This window comes from Heteronotia binoei, chromosome 1 (genome assembly GCF_032191835.1).
Source record: "Heteronotia binoei isolate CCM8104 ecotype False Entrance Well chromosome 1, APGP_CSIRO_Hbin_v1, whole genome shotgun sequence".
In the NCBI taxonomy this organism is placed as follows: Eukaryota; Metazoa; Chordata; class Lepidosauria; order Squamata; family Gekkonidae; genus Heteronotia; species Heteronotia binoei.
Window position 1 is genome coordinate 36,732,501 of NC_083223.1, and position 15,663 is coordinate 36,748,163.

Below are 15,663 nucleotides of genomic sequence, written 5' to 3' on the forward strand. Positions count from 1 at the left end.
TACAGTTTGTAAAATCAAGATTTGATTCATTGACAGCAACATAAATGCTGTTTCCCCCTGACAAATCCTGATTTCACTGCATTCACTTTTTCTTCATGGTCACATAAATCCTAGTTTGGGAGGGCATGTGGCCTTAGCTTATGCTTGATTAATTCATTATATATTCATTATATGCAGACTTCAGAAACCTCCTCAAAGCAATTCCACAGCAAACACAATACTACAAAACCAACATTATAAATTGTTAGTATTAAAAACAAGCCACTATTAACAAGCCATAGTCATATGAATAACTAGTGAGAAGCCAGTTATCAACCCAACAAACTCATTCTCATGAAAATGTATGGTTCGAATGTATTGAAGGCTAGATAAAGGCAGTGACTCTCCACTCACAGAGCCATTGTCAGCAATAATGCAAACAGCATAAGTTATTACAGTTATAGGAAACAAAAGTGCAGGGAAACTCAAATCTCCACTCCCTGGTCAGTTCTTTCCCAGAGAGTTTGGTACCCAGAAGCACAAGACACTATATCTCCAGGGCCCCATACCTCCAAGGCCAGTAGCCACATTCCCTAGTGAGAATGTGCCATTGCTATGGTAGCAAAATGAGCAATATAACAGTAAAAGCAAAAGTCACAACGTAACAAGCCTAGGTCAGCAGCGAAGAAACAAAGCTTAACATAGTCAGCAGGAAAAGAAATATAACATGGCAGGACCCACCTGACAATAACAGGCTGTCAGTAATGAAGTGGCCACCATTTATACCACTAAATAAGAAATGGGTGGACATATTTTGGAAAGAATTGTTTTCTTTATTACTGGGACCATTGTCAGATTTAATCGATTAGCATGATGCTAAACTGCATTTTTGTTATGTTCTAGTTTTGCTGGACATCCAAATGCTGTCTGTCTGGCTAAATCTAATGAATAGCAGGATAACAAACCAGGATTTTTAAGATGACTTACACAATGGTTTTATCCTGATTTTTGTAACTCTATGTTATGTAGTCAGTAAGTCTAGGTGCAGGAAGCCCAGCTTGATCCCAGTGTACACTGTTTTGCCTTTTAGTTCAACACAGCAAAATGTCCTTCAGAAATCACCATCCCTAGGGCACCGAATTATAGCTGCTCTTCCAATTGTAATCAGATTCCAGGAGCAGTGGGCAACCTTTAAATTCCACTTGATGACTCATCTCCTAGCATCTGTCATGCAGCTGAGATCCATTTCATAGAGTATTGTCCCAATGGTTAATTTATTCTAGAATGGAGGGCCTTTCTCCACAGTAGCCAGCAAATTGGAAAAAGTAGATAGTTTGGAAAATCATGACAACTTAAGTGCTGTTAGACAGTTTCTAATATTGATTTCCCCAATAATGTCCCAACAGCTTGTTTGCCTTCCCTTGAATGTACTGCAACAGTATAAGAGGGACAGTATGATGTTCTTTTGGAAAAAAAAAAAACTTCTAAGCATTCAGGGAACTTGATGATACAGTGGACTGTAGACTACCACTTCAGTAAGCAAAGACTGCTTAAAGATATGGGAAGGCTCTAAAGAGCCTTCCACCAGTTTTAGTAATTCCCTAGGCTGGGAAAAAACTTCTTCCTGCCTTAGGTTGGGTAGATAACAGTAGAAAGTAAATACTAAATTTGATAGCAATTATAGAATTATTGCAAGCAGTTTACAGAATAAGCAAGTTAGAGAAAATAATTAGGCTACATTTACAATGGATTATTAAGCTGTTTAATAGGCTTTCAGGCTCCTTAGAGAATCTTGGGAACTGTAATTCTGAGAGGAGGAGAATAGATATCTTACAAAGAATTGCCAGAATTCCCTAATTACATTTCCCAGGATTCTCTGGAAGTGGCCAGGACACCTAAATTACTAACATAAAGCTGATATAGCTTTGAAGATGAAGAAAAATAAAGTTGTTATCAATGTACTGGAAGCTTTTTTCTACAAAGCTCTACAATAAAATTGTTATTATACTTATCCTAAATCTATTTTGAAAATTCACCTATCCTCTCACTGAATCTGTATAACATATATTAAATAGTGTATAACAGCCAATGTTATCACTAAGCCATGTAATAAAAAGTTACTTGTACACCTATAATCCTGACCTTTCTGCCTCAAAGGGAAAAAATACAATCTAGCCTTTTGGCTGTCCCAGTCTCTTTCCCTTTAGGTGTGACCAGGGATTATTTTGTGGAAAAATAGGTGGTGGAGCTCATCTAGGGATTGTTATGCAGCTGCACCTACTATTCAATGGACAAGGAGGTGGAACTCTCAGAAGGAGGAGGAGGAACTCTCAGAAAGGTTCAGGAGCTGCACTCCTGTGAGCTCCCATTGAATCCAAGGTCTGGGTGTGACAATCTAGGAGAGGTGTTAGTGGGTAAACCCTTTGAGAGCACCAAAAAAACAAATCTATTAGTAATTTTTTTAAAAAAATATATCCTTTATAATATCATCAAATTTTACAACTTTAACAAACAAAAACATACAGAAGATGACAAAATATACAACTTTAGCAAGAAAATAAATCAACTGAATAGAATTAATTTTGCTACACCACTTGAACTGAATCTCATTGGCATTCATTTCTTTGAAATGCTGTAAGTTTTATCTATTAGTGATTTTTGTTAGGGTTAAAATGTAAATGTAGCAGAGAAAAATGCAGAGAAGCAAATGTATTATCTTTAAAAGAGAAAGTTTACTTACTAGTAAAGGCAGGGTTTACTGGGAGTTGAAAATAACAAACAAAATGTCAAGACAGTGTGCGATTGTAATAAAAAAGGCCAACGCCATGCTGGGAATTATTAGGAATGGAATTGAAAACAAATCAGCCAGTATCATAATGCTCCTGTATAAATCGATGGTGCAGTCTCATTTGGAATACTGTGTAGAATTCTGGTCACCGCACCTCAAAAAGGATATTATAGCATTGGAAAAAGTCCAGAAAAGGGCAACTAGAATGATTAAAGGGTTGAAACACTTTCCCTATGAAGAAAGGCTGAAATGCTTGGGGCTCTTTAGCTTGGAGAAACGTCGACTGCGGGGTGACATGATAGAGGTTTACAAGATTATGCATGGGATGGAGAAAGTAGAGAAAGAAGTCCTTTTCTCCCTTTCTTACAATACAAGAACTCGTGGGCATTTGATGAAATTGCTGAGCAGTCGGGTTAAAACGGATAAAAGGAAGTACTTCTTTACCCAAAGGGTGATGAACATGTGGAATTCACTGCCACAGGAGGTGGTGGCGGCTACAAGCATAGCCAGCTTCAAGAGGGGGTTAGATAAAAATATGGAGCAGAGGTCCATCAGTGGCTATTAGCCACAGTGTGTATATATATAATTTTTTTGGCCACTGTGTGACACAGAGTGTTGGACTGGATGGGCCATTGGCCTGATCCAACATGGCTTCTCTTATGTTCTTATGTTAAACAAACAACAATACAGGGAAAGATTTCAGGTTTTCACGGCTGGTAACATCATTAGGGTTTGTAGAATCTTTCGGGATCAAGTACCGTGTTCTACTGGAGAAAGTTTTCCTTCCAGACGTTTCGTTCTCAGCTGCGGAGAACGCCACTGAGGATGTTCTCCGCAGCTGAGAACGAAACGTCTGGAAGGAAAACTTTCTCCAGTAGAACACGGCACTTGATCCCGAAAGATTCTACAAACCCTAATACAGGGAAACATCCTATCTAGCTACTCTGACCTACATCTTAACATAGAGACTTCTAAAACTCCTGTGGAGTGAGATTAGAGCTTCTCAGGCAAAGGGCCATAAAATGAAACTCAATCCTTCATCTCCAGTCCAGCTCCAATGTACTGATTATCCAATTAGATCATCCCAATATAAGCTAATTTTGCATATTCTTACCTAGCTCTGGGAGCAAATACGTGCAGAGTAAACCACTGGCTGTAACCTTAATAGCTAAGACATCAGCATGCATAAACAAGCAGTTAATTATCTGACTTCAGGGAGGAAAGTTGCCCAAAACAAAACACAATAGATTTAATGGGGAAAACCACTTTGAAGTTTATCAATCAAAAAATACCATCCCAAAGTTACTTTATTAGTCCTTCTGTATTCAGTCGGATTTTTTTTTCCTTCAGCAAGAATGGCTAGGATTGCCAACTAAAATAAATAAATAAATGAAAAGGACTTGGAGTAGAAAGAATGATTGATGAAACAATGTGGCTGTTAATACATGGTAGCTTAGGAAATAAACTAAAGAAGGAGAAATCAAATCAAGGGCAGATTTGTTGCTTGCAGGAAAGAAGAAGAAAACTGAGAGAACACTGAGCTAAAAAAGAAAAGTCAAAAGCACAATCCTATGCAAGGCTACTGCAGTCTAAGCCTCCTGAAATTCCTGGCCACTCACTGGAGTAAGTGCATAGGATTGCACTGCATATGGAACACAGAGTGGCAGAAGCTAAGAACAAAAGCCAAGAAGAGAAGACAAAGACCATGTGGGTCTCTGTGTGACCATTTTTTAGCTCAGCGTTTTCTCAGTTTTCTTCTTCTTTCCTGCAAGCAACAAATGTGGGTCTCTGTGTGGGGAGAAATATGAATACCAAAATCAGAGATGGCAGTAAGGAGAATTTGGTTAGTAACAAGGCCAGGGAAAAGCAGATTTCTGTCAACTGACACAGAGAGAAGAAGTGATGACATAAAATTACGTAGCTCTCACTGCGTCTTTCACATAATTGAAAATTCTCACAAGTGTGACTTTAAGTGCTTATAATCTACCATTTGAACATATTACTTTGCTGGTAAAGCCACAAGGCCTGAAGTCCAGATGCTTGCCACTTCATGTATTCTTTTCCACTGTGGTTTGCCATGTGTCCCAGGTCACATGAACCTACCTGATTTTTTAATTCATGGCGCATGCAGCATGGCTTCAGTGCTGAAGGCCTCTTGTTTATGAGATCACACAATACTGAGCAGTGTGCTGAATATTTATTTTCTTGCATTCTTCTCTTTCTTCCTTCCACGGTCTGTTTCTTCGAAGTGCTTTTCATTATCTTGCTGCAAAATTCCAATCTGCCTCCGAAGTCGAGAGTTCTTCTTCCCTTTCTGATGTTGCTCATTTTTGGTCTTCAAACTCCCCAGGGCTGAGGGATTTGCATATGGCTGGCAGTTTGTTTATACGCTCCTTGGGTCTTTAGATGGTGTTGTAATTTGAGTTTGTTTGCAGGTACTTGCATGCAAGGGGAATTGGGTAACATCTAAAGCCTGGATCTAATAAATAGAGATGAATGAGTACATATGTATCCATGTGCACCTCAGGCTTTCTGAACCAGGAAAAATAATTAACCAAGCGCCCGGTGCTCATGCGCCCTAAGGAGGAGGAATCTCTAGGAATGTGAAGTAACAGATCTGGGAGCCACAAAGGATATCTAGGCTAGCTGGGGAAAAATGAATTCCCCTTTTCACTTCAAATGATACTCATTTTCAATCTAATTATCTGTTTTTCCCCCTTCTGATCTTAATCATAGCTGTCATGCTGTGAAGAAAATAATGCCTCTGAAATAATATACAAATGCATATAGAGCAGTAAGAGAAGAATGAGGCTTCCAGAAGGGCCTATTGTTGAGCACTAGAAAGCAACATAAACAACAATGATGCGGTTCATCTAATCTGTTGCTTTACCACAAGGCAAGGCCAAGTAGAAGCTGATTTAAGATGGAAGTGTAAAGCCTGAACTGAAAAAAACTAGAAACTGAAACTGTATATTGGTCATAGCTGAAGAAGAATTAATAATATATATGTCAAAACATATATCAATAATAAAAAAAAGGTCTGGGCAGTTAATGACTGATTGATTGTTTGATGTGGCCACACAAAAGCTTAATGGAGTTTTAAGCATAGTGTTCAGGTCACCAGAAGTCCATACTCTAGTCCATACTAACCAGACCTCATCTGAAGTACTGTGTCCATTTCTGGCTAAGAAACATCACTGTGAACAGGTTTTACAAGAGGAGGAGGAGGAGAAGAGTGCAGATTTATACCCCACCTTCTCTCTGAATCAGAGACTCAGAGCGGCTTACAACCTCCTATATCTTCTCCCCCCACAACAGACACATTGTGAGGTAGGTGGGGATGAGAGGGCTCTCACAGCAACTATCTTTTCAAGGACAACTCCTGTGATAGCTATGGCTAACCCAAGGCCATTCCAGCAGCTGTAAGTGGAGGAGTGGGGAATCAAAGCCAGTTCTCCCAGATAAGAGTCCACACACTTAACCACTACACCAAACTGGCTCTCTGTGGCATACTGTGACTAACAGCCATGATCATCTATGAGCCAAATCTCTGATTTATTCACTTATCTGTCCTCCACCGCAAATGACTGCCCAATCTTTGCAGCACAAAAGATGTGATAGTACAGTTTCATTGCTTTGTAATGAGGGAGGTTTTTCATCTGTGTAGTAAGTGAGATGATTCTACCCAGGGTTACGGTTGGTCAGGCCAGTTAATTAAGTGACCGGGGTGGGGGGACTATGCCTCCCTAAAGCTGTATGAAAATGCATGTGCAAGATATAACATCAGTAACACAGATTTAAATGCTAAACAGTGATTGGTTACAGTCAGGTAGTAAAGGCAGCCTCAGGGATGACTGGTGAGTGGGGTCTGGCCAGCTCAAAAAGGAAACACTTCGGAAGTGGTACCAAAATGCCGAGGTGCCTCCAAGGCACATGAATGCTCTGGAATCTACTCTGGGGCACCTGTGCCTCATCCCTGTTCCGGCAGCAGGCAGTGTGTCATCTGGACACTCCAGTGCACTCCTGTTTCCACCAGCTCACTTCCAGGTCAGCACGCTGCTGCCCTGAGACAACGGTCTGGAACCAGCCAGTAAGACTTTTAAAAATATAGTATAGATAATCACATTTCAGCTGGACATTAGAAGAAACTTCACAGGTGAGAGCAGCTCAGCTATGGAATCAATTACGTAGGCAGCCCTAGTCAAATGCCTCCAGTGTGGGAATCTCTTTAGTAGTGAGTCACCCAAAATGAAGCTTACACTGTTGCATACAATTATGTTCAACATCTGCTGGTTCAGCTCACATCTTGCTGCTGGTTGCTATTAGGGAGCTGATTTTTAACTGAGCTGTTCATAGATATACAAATGAATTCAGTGATCCCTGTTCATATGATTACATTGCCACAATGTTTTTTGCAGCTGTCACTCATATCTGCTTCCACTATGTCCAATTGTTAAATGGCTCATACACAGAAAAGGAGGGAGAATCTGTTTTTGTAGTTGAGACTTACTACTTAGAGGTCTGTGTGAGCCTCTGGTTCTGCTACTCTAGCTAAACTTGAAATGAATTCTAGCAATCAGTTTGTGAATAGGTGCTGCTGACTGCGTAAGCACAAATGCAGACAATACAATGCATCCCTTGTCAATCATTTGATGCATGCCCCTAACTGTGCAGGTGCCAAAAGGGGACAAACTGCAAGTGATCCTGGGCTTGGCAACAGAGATAACTTTAAAGACCCAACCATGATCTCAGAAGATACACACCTTTTCCCTTGTAACTGAGGAAATTTAGCCAACTTTCTTATTTGTTACGTAGTCATGTAGCAAAAGCAGCTATTATGGTCCTTACTGGGAGGAAAAGGTGGAATGTGTTTTAAATTTTGCATGGGTACAAGGCTGTTTGGCACAGTGCTTGGTATGAATTTCAACAAAACCCATCAAGGTGATCCAATCATCATCTTATCTAATCATGTATTCAAGTGAGCTGGATCCAGAAAAGTTTGCCACGGGGTTATGTTCTTCACCAAGTTCTTGACTTTCCTAATGATTATCAATAAACATCAGTAGGCTGATTGTGTGTTTGTCTTGCATGGTATCAGAGCATCATGTGATATTAGAAACCAAAGATAAATAAATAAGCCCATGTATCCCAATCAGTTGTCTTCTAGGAGACTTACAAGCCTAATTATTATGATTCATTATTCAATGTATCTTTCTCCAGTTAGATAATTTTGCTTCTGTTCCTTGTTTCATATCTGATTACATAGAACAGACATTGTCACCTTTTCATTATTTTAAAGCTTTACCTTTCGTTAAAAGAATTACCCTTACACCACAACATCCCAAACAAACTACAGAATATAACTTTTTCTCCCAGACATATTGGTTTGTATCCAACCAAGCATGCAGAAAAAGCACACATTGTATTCTCACATTCCTCTTCATTCCTAAAGCCCCATCTGACCTCTCATCTAGGTGGAATTGGCTGTGCAGGAGGAGTGGAGACACCATTCTTATCCCTCCTCAACCAAGCCACTTGATCTATACAGGTATTCCTCTGTATGGGCCCCACAACCTCTTTTCCTGGGGTTCAATGGGCCTAGAGAATAGGCATTCAGGAAAATTCTGCACTCTATGCACAGATGGTTGGACATAGGCTGTTGGCTCCAGTGTGTTTTCCTCTGGAGCTGTGTCTGGCAATGTCTCCATTGGTGGAATTGTGAAAAGGAACCAGAAGTCAGAAGTGCAGAAATACTATAGACACAAATGAACATTGCCAGCTAGTCTGTTTCAATGAAAACTTAGACATATGACATTTTTTGCCATTTAATGGAGTTTCTATTTTCAAACATTTCAAATTGCTTGAACAGGATCCCTCCATATTCCAAGGTGACACAGACACCCTCCTCAAATTATGCCTTTCTTGTCATGGTTTCAAATGAAGAACATGTCTGGGGAGCTCACAATATATAAAGCTGCCAAAGCTATAAATCTGTCTACACCATTCAAAATTCTACTCTACCGCTCAAACTGGCCTGATGCCTTACTGCTTATGCCACCAAGGAAGCATGCCTGATACATGAACTGCAGACAGAACTGTTTTACTGAACAGCAAATCCTATTAGGCATCATTAAAAGCCTCACTAGCTGACTCAACACTTGGTCAGTCAATGCAAGCAACCAATGTAGCTCCACTGGTTTCTATCAAGTCTCAGTCCCAGGTCCTATATTCTATTTCAGTATTTTATCTCCTTGAGGTTATACCCCTGATGCAGGTAGCTTCTGCCTTGAGAAAATATGTTTCCCTGCTTGGGTTATGCTGTTTGCCCCAGCCTATCAGATTGGCAGCTGCCATTTCAGGAACCTGATCCTTACCTATCTTAGGTAGTGCTATAGTGGCTACCAATTTTCTGGATACACTGTGCAAGGGTCATGGACCAAAGCACTGACTTTTCCTTACCAGGTGAATAGGCTGAAGGTTCAGCTACAGAGGAGGCTGAGCACCTCAGATCACCCAAGAGGAGGAAGAAACAGCTCCAAACTCCCCTTTAACATGCAGGAGGAACCCTAAGAAACTGGGTCAGTTCCCTCACCCTGGGATACAGCCCTGTCTATCTTCTCGGACTTGAAGCCAGAATCCTCTCCCCTGAACCTGCTTGCTGCAGCACCCAATTGGATGGGGGGGGGGGGACAGAACTTGGAAGGCATGTAGAGTGTCAGGCTCTGTAACTCTAATACATTACAAATGTAGAATACTAACCATATGGACTCTTTGTACTAATCCCAAACTTTTATTATGCTGTAGTCAACGTGCATACCAAAAGGGACAGCGAGTGATGTGTAAACTTTGTTGATGTTACCAAAGAACAAAAGAATGCGACCGTTGGTAGATAACACGGCCGCCGGGCATCTTCCCAGGGCAAGATGATAAGTTGAAGCCCTTGTGTGAAAGTTTGCACCTTCACCCCCTTTCATGTTATGGGAATGGGGACTTTGTTTAGAGAAGCCTTTGATGTAGATTCCTTAATAATAGTAACCGCCTGATTCCAGGCATTAGTCTCAACTTCTGTATCCAGCTATGAGTTTCCAACAAAGTATACATTGTTTCAATGAATACTGCCTTGAGATTCCATCACCTGACATAGAGGAGCATCGAACCTTTGACTGTGATGTCTCTAGCTTGCACAGGCAGTCATTTCCCCAGAAAGCATTATCTTGGTGGCACCTTCTTTGGGAGAGCATAACTTGGACCTCACCAAACTTGGAGGGCAAGTAGAGGAGAGTCATGGGAGATCCCTTGCAAGTTTTGTGTCCCTAGCAGGTTGGGGAGGGGGGCATTCTACCAAGTCACAAACCAAATTGGGTCATTTGGCGCAGTTTATGGTTCATGGTTTGTGAACTGGGTATGCCATGAAGTACAAGCCAAACCACATTTTCCTGGTTCATACCCATCCGTACGCACCAAACCTTGTTGAACCATTTGCTGTTATAAATAGGTGTGGTGACTTTAAGAACTAGTAACCTGCTCCTAGAGGGATGTAGCTTGCATCTATACCTCCTTTAGGGTTGCCAGGTCCCCCATGGCTACCAACAGAAGGTGGGGGTAGGGCTGTCAGATCCAGTTGGGGAAACTCCTGAAGATTTGGGGGTGGAGCCTGAGGAGGACAAGAATCTCAATGGGGTATAGTACCATCAAGTCCATGATCCAAAGCATCCATTTTCTCAAGGGGAATTGAATTCTGTTGTCTGGAGATTAGCTGTAATTTTAGGGGATTTCCAGGACCCACCTTGAGCCTAACCTCCTCGTAAGAACATTTAAGGCCACAGTCTAACCTCAGCCTTTGTTGGAACAGCATTTACGCTACCGTCAGCTCCAGTAACTGGACCCTTGTACCTCCACTTCAAGCAGCTTTATATGCATCAACATCTGCTTTACACCAAACAATCATAACTCAGAGAAAGAATTGCCAACTCTTACTTAATGAGCAATATTAGTTCATATAATTCAAAGTGCAAGAACATGGCCAGATCTCTCTCTCTCTTATACCTGGAATAAAATGTTGCTGGTCTTCTTAAAAGTGCCATAGGACTCTCTCTCTCTCTCTTGCCTTTTTCTTCCCTCTTCCTTCCCAGAAGAGGAGAGGGAGGAATCCCCAGCCAATTGACGGAAGGGAGGCTGGGCTTTCTTTCTCTCCTTTGTGAAGCTGGAAATAGGAGAGACTGGGCAAAAGCCAACTCCAATGCTGGAAATAGGAATGAGAAACAGGAAGTAGGCAGACAGCTAATCACAGGCCTCATTGTGGCCCTGCAGGCACCAGATGTGGCCCTCAGGATGTATGACACCCCTGTGAGTAGAATGTGCTTGAGCAGCAGGCTCAGGAAGAAGAATAATTCAAAGAATAAATTGAGTTATATTCTATACACACAAATAACCCAGATTACTGAAAATACAGGCAGTAAGAATAAAAGCACAGTTTGCTTGCTATCTAAAACATTTACAAGAGTTTAGACCTCTCCCACATAGACACATCCTGTCCCATAGACACAGCCCACCTTTCCCATAGCAGGTATTTGGAAAAGAGCATAGCAGAAGAGTGACAATGGCTTGTCCCCTGCTAGTACCTATTTCAAGGGGCTCCTGGAGCAGCAGGAGCTTCTGCTAGACTAATCAGGGAGTGAGATATATTGTAAAGTGAGTTCAGTCATCTCTTAAGTAAGCAGCAACAGTTTATTCAAGGAGAAACAGCCACAAGCAACACAGGCAACTCACTCAATATATACAAGCGGCTGAATAAAGCACGCCTCCTTTGGTTGGCGGCAATCCCTCCTATTGGTCTCTCCAGGATCCTTCATTTGCATTTCCTGTAAGAAATTCCTCACGTCCTGATTGGTCAGTTCTAAGAGAATGGCCAATCAGAATGTAGGCATCAGGTTCCTGGAGATAATGGAAACTCAGACCCCGTAAAGCAGTAGGAACTGTAATCCATAATAGGATACTCATTCATGGAATTCTTTGCACCTAGGATATACAGTGCAGAGGACAAAGGAAGTGGGTGGGATGCAGAGGAAAATAAATGGGTGTCGAACAAAATCGTCTATTGTCCCCCCAGGGTTGACATTTGCTGGAGCACTATGAAGATGGCCATCATGCCATCTATGTGCTGGACCATAACATTTGGCTCTGATACCAACGTAGATGATTCACCACAATTTTTCAGGACTTCAGTACATCATGTAAGGAACATTATATGCATCAGTATCTGCTTTACACCAAACAATCATAACTGAGAGAAAGAATTGCCAACTCTTACTTAACATGTAATATTAGTTCATATAATTCTGGCCACAATTCAAAATGCAAGAACATGGCCAGATCAAAGAGCAAGATACTTTTATAATTTTCTTTTCCTCCTACACCCTTCAGTTTGATCCCTCTCTGCCCTCCAGCTATCATTGGAAACTGACTTTTTTAGTCATGGGAGACCCAAGTTCAAATCCCCACTCTGCCAAGGAAGCTTGTTTGGTGACTTTGGCCCAATCACATACATGTTCATTTCAACCTACCTCACAGGGTTGTTGTGAGAATGAAGTGGAGGATAACAGAACAATGTAAGCTGCTTTGGGTCCCCATTGGGAAGAAAGTGAGGTATAAACTAATCAAATAATGTGTGTGTGATTCCTTTTAGATTAAATCACACTTGTATTTGTTAATTTATGGCAATATATAACTCAAAATTGGCCTATGAAGCATCATACTTTTCACTTATGTTATGCATTAGCTTCATCCTGCTCCAAAGTTGGTATTCCTCCACCGTAGATTATTCACTTTTTGTCTGTCTTAAGATGCGATCAGACCAATTTTATTCATGCTTGTTTACAAGGGTGGTGTGGGGGGGGAAGGTGCAGGAGCTCAGTAGCATACTCGTTTGCATATGCCCTGGGATCTGTGTGCAGTAGGGAGAGAACTCCCCATTGCATGCAGACCCCGGCTGGAGATTCAGGAGCTGTGCTCCTGTGAGCTCCTGCTGAATTCAAGCCTCCTTGTTTATATTACCAGCAGAAAGACTGTTAGGTGAACTAAACTAAGGGGCTAAATCTGGGGGCCACACAACAGGTTTTCTACCAGTCTCCACCCCCAGGTATAAAACACATGGACAAACATGTTTATTTCTGAAAGGCAACTATCTCTCTAGATAGGTGTTGCTCCCTTTGCCTGCAAAATAATAAAAGCCATAACCAAGAAAGGTTCAAGCCAACTTGTATGATTTTGCAGGACAAAACCTATGGTTCATTAGTGTGGACAGCCTTAATGAATGGTGACATGCACAAGGATGTTCCACACAGGAATTGATTCCCAAACATAAAATGAAACCCATGAAATGGCCCTCACACTTCAAGTGGTTGAGATGGTGGCCCCAATTCTTGAAGCGCTTCAGAGGCTTAAACTGCATTCATTCCAATGATGCAATGAAGGACAATGTTTTATAGATTAATCTGTGGGTTGTTGTTGCTAAGAAAGACCAAGATTGCAGCCGATCCTATTTTGTTCAATACGACTAAGTCAAGAACAAAGTTGAATATTTTTTCCTGCCCTTATGAAATGGCTAATAAAAACTCTGACAGGTTGCTTGATTTGATAGTGAAGCAACATAAAAACTGTTATCCATAAGTACAGCTGTTGTACTCAGAGGGGACTACAGCATTTTGTGACAGTTCTGGTTCATTTGCAGTGTGAAAGCAAGGGCCGATTCTAATACTAATTTTAGCAACTTTGATAGGATCTCCAAAACACACTTCTGAGATTGCAGAATGTAACACATTGTAGCTCTGAGATTTCCTGGCTCATCTGTTATTCTGTTCAACTCAAGGATAAAGGACTCAGATGAAAGTAACATCTAAGCCAAAGGATTGCAATAATACCCACTAGTGGGAGTTTTCTCATTGCTGATAATTGAGCATTCTTGGGCAAGACAACAATACCAGTGTTTTATGCTGCCTATTGTTATATATAAAACAGCAAAATGTGAGGCTCAAACCTACAAGAAAAGCAGCACCCACAGACATGAACAGGGTGCCTTCATGTTCAGGGAACTTGTGTAATTAAGTCATTATTTTTCCACACAAGATTAGAACTAGTTGATATTAAAAATCAATGTGAAAACACAAACCACTATAAGTGGTGAGGCTGAACAGAATAGGGACATATATCACGTTTCTTGAACAATACTATACAGAATATGAAAAAGTGCTAGTTTATTGTGTTCATATTTTGCTGCCAAATGAAACCTGTAGTTCTTAGCATGAATTTGGTTGCTTCATAGTGCTGCTAAAGCTGAAGCATAGACTTTCGTTTCTCATATCATTTTTAAATTCTTAAAAACAGTTGTGACAGGAAAACACCCCACCAATGATCTTCAACCAGTAAATTGGGATTAGGGGGGTTGAAAAAAAGAAGTTTTTTTCAGTTTGGGTCTATTGGACCTGGGGGGAAATGGTATTTCTGAAAAATCCCAGATAGGTATTGGGATCTGGGATTTTTCAGAAATCCTGATTTTTTTTTTTTTTCAGGTCTAATAGATTTGAGAAAAAAAAATGCAATTAGCCCCACCCCACCCCTTGGGCCCCTGCAGTGCAGTTTAAACCATGCAGCATGTGAAGCTGGCTCTAGGATCTGAGTGTGGTGGGAAAGCAAGAGAGGATCAACTGGGGTGATGGGAGTTGAGAGCTTTGTGCTGCTTCAGCTGGGGTAGGCTCCTCTTGCCCCAGGCTACTCTTACCTATCTGCCTATTCTACAGGTAGTCAGTGCAATTGGTGTAGCACCAGCCGAATGCACACCCATGCAGGCCATGCAATTAGCAGGCACATTGCTTCATTTTACACTAGCTGGAGTTTCTGGATTAGCCCAAGGGCAAGCCCTCACAGAGCGAATTACAGTAATCCAACTTGGAAGAGACCATTGCGTTGGTCACTGTAGCTAAGTCCTGAGGGGAGACGTAGGGTGCCAGCTGCCTGATCTGCTGGAAATGATAAAAGCCTGACCTAGCAAGTGTGGTGACCTGGGCCTCCATGGAAAGTGAGGCATCCAGGGTCACTCCAAGGCTCTTCACCTTCTGGGCTGGCAAAAGTGGTGCAATGTCCAGGGCTGGGAGCCTGATACCTGATCCCACTCCACCCGGCTCAGGTACAGGACCTCTGTCTTCATTGGATTATGCTTTAGCCAACTCTGTCGCAAATTGCAGTCACCCAGCCACTTTGGTCCCCAATACCATTTCAGAATTCAGATTTGGATTGTTCTCCCACCCTGGAATTCTGAAATTTTGGGGAGTCTACTATTCCTTATATGGGGTTATTTCTGAAGGTACTGGAATTGATATTTTTCAAGTAAATGATACCAAATTGCAGGGAACATGGTCCTCTTTGTCCAATAAATACCCACCAAGTTTCAAGTAAATAGACTCAAGTAGTCCAATCCTACAGGTCCCCTGAAAAATGTGCCCTACTTGTATCCATTATTATCAATGGGGAAAATATTCTATGCTGTCTTCAGAGGAAACACACAACAGTAATCATTGGCCAAAAGCCTCCATATGCAAATGGAATTAACAAGCCCAACACAACCAATGTCAAACCAGAAAATCCTAGCACAACCACAGAAGAACCCAATACATCCAATGTCAAACCAGAGAATCCACCACCACCACCCCCACACACACACACTTTTTCACAGAGTTTGCCACGTCATGGTGCGACCAAATGTCTGGCGGTATAACCAGATGGGCAGGCTGGGCTCACCAACCTCGCCAGCCAAGAGAAGGAAAACTCTAACATCAAGCCAGGCAGACAGAGCTCGTTAATGTAACATCTACCACCTGGAGGACTCGCTGCTGGCGTCCCGG